At 35.8% G+C, this 5,079-nt stretch overlaps 1 long non-coding RNA gene across 2 annotated transcripts in view; it reads right to left on the reverse strand.

The window, feature by feature from the left end:
* LOC118156170 overlaps window positions 1-2,408 on the reverse strand; it is a 4,856-nt gene extending 2,448 nt beyond the window's left edge. The window contains exons 1-3 of one of the 2 annotated variants that reach the window (XR_004746178.1): window positions 2,234-2,408; window positions 1,136-1,325; window positions 473-864 (exon numbers count right to left, since the gene is read on the reverse strand). This is a non-coding gene — a long non-coding RNA (uncharacterized LOC118156170). Of the gene's footprint in view, window positions 1-472; window positions 865-1,135; window positions 1,326-2,233 lie in introns of those variants that run through there. The other variant, XR_004746179.1, reaches the window with a different exon arrangement.
* Between the last annotated feature and the right edge of the window lie 2,671 nt (window positions 2,409-5,079).

A 5,079-nucleotide genomic window follows, 5' to 3' on the forward strand; every position in this document is an offset into this window, starting at 1 on the left:
AACAAGGGAGAAGAATTGGAATGCCTGTGTGTCTTCCTGTCTGTGACATTGGATTAATTTAATATCGGCTAAGAGTTATATACCTAGCCTAAACTACTGTTTTGTCTAAATTAAACTAGATAAAATTAACTGCTATGCAGAAATGGTGATCTCTCTGCTTTTACTATCAAGGAACCCTAGATTTGATTTAGCATATAACTTTGGAACAGCTAAAGTTAAGTGTAGTGAGTCTGACTGTAGCTGTCTTAAGTCATGTTTGATCACGGCAGCAACAGCTTTCTGAATCTGTCAGAAGACAAGCTTTCCCCCCCCCCCCCCATTTCCTTGACTACTCAGTTCTGGAAATATTTCCAGATAGTGTCCACTCACTTAAAAAAAAAAAAAAAAAAAAAAAAAAAAAGTAATAAAGGATTCAGGAAAAGGAATCAAGGTAGAAATACTACTGAGCCAATGGAGGATGGATAAAATACAGATGAACTAAAACCACATTGAATGAGTCCGAAAAAACAAGAGGCATGCAGACCCATTCAGATAAAATGAGACAGCAGTAAAGCAATTCCAGTAAAAGCCAGACTGTCTGAATCAGTCAGTTTAGTCACCAGTTTAGATAAAATGAAAATTGTTCTGAACGTCTGTACCAAATTCAATGCAATTCAAGATTCAACATCTCTGAACTTCAGAAAGTTCTATTAACCCTTCTTGGATAGGTTTCACCTTTCCTTTTTCACTGCCCACTGCCTTAAGGATGAGATAAAAAAGAAAGAAGTCACAGAAACATTAAGAAAGATTTTTGATATTCCAAGGATTAGCCACAAGGAGAAGAAAGGGGCAGTCCTTGGAAATTCTCAAGGGAGTTCAGTCAGCCTGTGAATGAAATGGAGGCTGGTGGCAATCCAGCTGAGCCTTACCTCCAGGCACAGAATTACCATCTGATTTCTGAACCTCTGCAGTACTTCCTAAATTTAGGTAGCCACAAGGCAGAAATCAATTTCACCTCACATGCACATCTGAAGTGAAAGCCTACAGTAAGTAGCTGTATTCTCAATGCAATCCATAGAAATAGCTAATTGCATGAATTTCTGAAGTCAGCTATTTCCAAACTAGCCTATTTTTGTCAAAGACTTATGTATGTTACCTCTCATAACTCCTGACTTATACCAAGTGATAACAGGATGCAGATAGCTTGAGAAGAACTTGCTCATTTATCTCCTCTAGAGCTTCGCTGGGAATAGGTAGTAATAGGGAGCAGAATAAGATTCCTTCCAAGTTCATCTTGGCAAGAGCACATGTATGTGTATTAAGGGCTCTCCTTCTGCTAATTAATTCTGCAAAGAAGCATAAAAGAAAGTTGCGTTGCTTGACAGCTGCCCTAAATATCTGAGTGTCAGAGTCAGTTAGCACATGGCACTGATCATCTCTCAGCTCAGATGTATAAGCAGCACTTAGCTTGTGCAAGAGTTAATGGAACAGGAAAGCAGGAAAGTGTGTCCTCCGTAGGATGGGAATTTAGCTGATGTTTCTCTCTCTTTTTTTTTTTTTTTTTTCTATCCCTTTACAGAAAGTTTATATATTTATAGGATTTCTTTAAAACAAATTCCATTAAACAGAGTAGAAAGTATCTCACTAATTTTCTGCTCTTTTCTCTTTTTTCTCATTTTAAGATCTTCTTTATGGAAGAATAATCCAAATAAAGGAAAATATAAGTAATTAAACTTTTAGGAAAAAGATAATTTTTTCTTTGGCCTGTTGAATTGTGATGAGTTTCAATCACATACTAAAAGATAGTTATTTTAAGTAACTCTGATATACAAATTATGATACACATGCAAATGCATAGGCACTACAGGAAATATAGTAGTTTTAATCTCAGAAAGCAACATTTCTAAGATCCCCACTGAAATGAGATTAAAAAGAGAGATTAATCATACTAGATAATACTCCCAGTCAACTGTTCACATTTAGTCTACCCTTATAGGTAGAGAGAGGAAAATGTGCAGCCATAACAACTTGAGTCTGTGCCAGACTTAGGGGTAGATGAAGTCACCTATATTCTTTAAACAACAACAAACTAGTAATTCATATTGTATTAAAAAAGCAAGGGGAAAATGGGAAAATACATTCACATGATTTTTTTCTTGTTTTCCAATTCATTCTAAGGCATTTACATGAAACATTAAAGCACATTCTCTTTGTAAATGTATAATCATTAAAAAAGTCTTAGCAGCCTTCCTACCTTCAGAAAGCATATGAGAAGTTTGTAAATTCTTAATTGGCTCAATAGCTTCAGATCTCTTCAAACAAACCAGTTTCTCTGAACTCTTAAGCAGTGTTTCTAGCAGAACTACCATTATACTATCTTTAGAACCTACTGTGGTAAATCATTGTCTATAAGTAACAGCATTACAAGACAATCCACAGGAACCTTATGGATACTCATCCTCTCTCATTCAAAGTATTTATCTCTGATGCAGTCCTGCAATGAGCTTTAATTATTGATCAGCTTTCACTTCAGCTGAGCCTACTCGAGGGCCAGGCCTCAGGGTGGGAATCATTTTACCTTGTGTTGAGTGTCTATAGAGTAGAAATATAAGGAAGTCCATACTTCAGTCTTCCTTTCCATTAATAAAGAGTAATAGGAACATTTAGGGCACAATTCAATGACCTATTTTTGACTTGCACCTTAGAATTAGATGAATTGTGCCTTAAATGTGCTTGATTCTCCATCGATTACAGAGCCTCAAGTGACTGGCTCAGATGTCAACAGCTACATTTGGGCAGATGAATCTCACCCAGGAGGTTTACATTTTATTTAATGGCTTTGCATTAAGGTTCCAGAGACAAGACTCATGAGAAAATGCAGTCAAAGAAAAATCATCTTCCCCTGCTTGTGGTACAGGGATATTTTGTGCTAATGTTTTGCAACTGTTGTTCAACATTTGCTTCTTTGCAGTGTCTGCAGTAGCGAGTGGGCTGGAGGTGTCGTATCAGCCTGTCTCAATTCTATCAGCAGCTGTCATAGCGAGAGAAATCCTAATTCGGAACAATATGCCAGTAGTTGAGGTTAGCTCAGCAGCAGCAGCTAAAAGACAGATGCAAAATCAGTAGCTGATGATTTTACATCAGAGGAGTGAATGTAAAATCAATGACAAGTTTTAAAGTGGGGAATGGCCTAAATTTAACAAGGGAAATTAAGTCGATGTTTATTTTAGCAAATGGGAAGGCTTTTCCTTTCTGAAACCAAGACTACGATTAGCAGAGCACAAGAAACTGAGAACGTCTGAACAGAAGCTTGCTGTAAGCACAGTATTATAGTATTAGAAATGCAATGCACACAAGTATTTCTGCATTTCACTGAATTTTCATTGATTCAAACAGTCTAGAATGTTATAGACAGAACAAAATACATAGTGGTGGTTGAAAATGATGTTGCATTAAAGGCATGGAAGGGACAGAGGTAGGGGAAATAACAGAAAATACTTTCCAAAGAGAAAGTATTTTTTTTTTTTTTTTCTGAGTGAATTGTCATTTTAATTCATTTAAATAAGTTATCAAGCTTCATAAGAAAATAATATATGTATTCTTTAAAGTTTCAACCTTCCTTTTCCCCTTCTCTTCTATGTTTTTTTTTTTCTTTTCTATTTAATTTTTCTTCCCGGTGGATAGAAGGCAGGAGGATGACAAGGAAGAAGAAACAAAGAAGGAAAAAATGAAAAAATGGAGAAGAAACATTACAATGCATTTTTTTTTCCCCATTCTTTCTTCTTTTCCCCATTTTTCATCTTTGAAAAAAATGAGAGTAAAAAATTGAAATAAGCTACCTTCCAATGGAAAGGATTTTGAACTCAGAGCGCTATTGGCTCTATTGTTGCTTGATAAAGGTTAAGCATGTGCTAAACTTTAATCATATACTCCCAAGGAAGTCTCAATGAAACATTCATGACAATACAGAAGGAACCTTGAAACTTTCAGATTTAAAATGTTCACACATATATTTCTAAGTAAGCTAGTGCTTAAGTGTTTTGGTGTATGGGCTGCCTTTCGTAATGTTTAAGATTCTGTGCCGTTATATAAAATAACCCCCTCTGAACCCTGATTTATGTATGCCTGCTTATCAGTCTGCTTTCTAAGATGTGTGATCAGACATGAGTTGGTAGATTAAACTTTAGATGCTTGCAACACTGTGACATCTACTCTTATCAGGTCATTTTGTTTCATAGTCTAGAGAGGTCCAATTTGGGAAAATATGTTCATTACTCATGTGTTTCAATATTCCCCTTTAGTTCAGAATGTGCACAAACATACATACCCTTATAGATGTAGACATATACATGCATCTCAGCTGGTGATGTGGCATCTGCCTGCACTACTGATATTAGAAGCCAAAGATCTCTAGACTGTCTCTTTTCCAAGAGCTCTTTCATTTTGCATATCCTTGGTTAATATTTTTTTAACACTTAAGTCTAAGGGAAAAGCCTCCTTCTGTTACCAGTTACCTTATCCTGTGTTACCTGACAGTAAGCTTCAGCTGACTTAGCTTATACCTTTTTAAAACTAGATAACTAAAAAAAAAAAAAAAAAAAAAAAAAAAAAAAAAAAAAAAATCTGATTGTTTTCACTTGGTCGGGAATAATACTAGACCAAAACTGTGGTTCAGAATAAAATTCACTGTGCTTGTCTAAAAATTTCTTGGCTTTGGGTGAGATAGATTATGTTCTGCGGCTGTCTGCTTGAATATTTCTCTCTTGCCAATCTCTTCACTCTCCCCATGCACTTGCCTAACTTCTAGCTAGAAAAAAGGAAGGAGATTAGTCTATCCATTCACACAGAAGCAGTATTTTCTTCCACTTGGAATAAGGAAAGGGAGTTGTTTCTTACCTAGCACAGTAATGTCTTCCTAGTAAAGATGAGATCCATACCAATATCAATTTAAAATTTAAAGCATAAAAAAGCACATTTTGGGATACTTCTGGATAAAAATTACTATGTTCCAAATCCCGGAGTTTTAGAATTCTGTAGGGAATCTGCAGTAGCATAAGAACAGTGCACTGTTCATACAGAGATTTTGCATGAGCTACAATA

Source organism: Oxyura jamaicensis, chromosome Z (genome assembly GCF_011077185.1).
Source record: "Oxyura jamaicensis isolate SHBP4307 breed ruddy duck chromosome Z, BPBGC_Ojam_1.0, whole genome shotgun sequence".
NCBI classification, from domain to species: Eukaryota; Metazoa; Chordata; class Aves; order Anseriformes; family Anatidae; genus Oxyura; species Oxyura jamaicensis.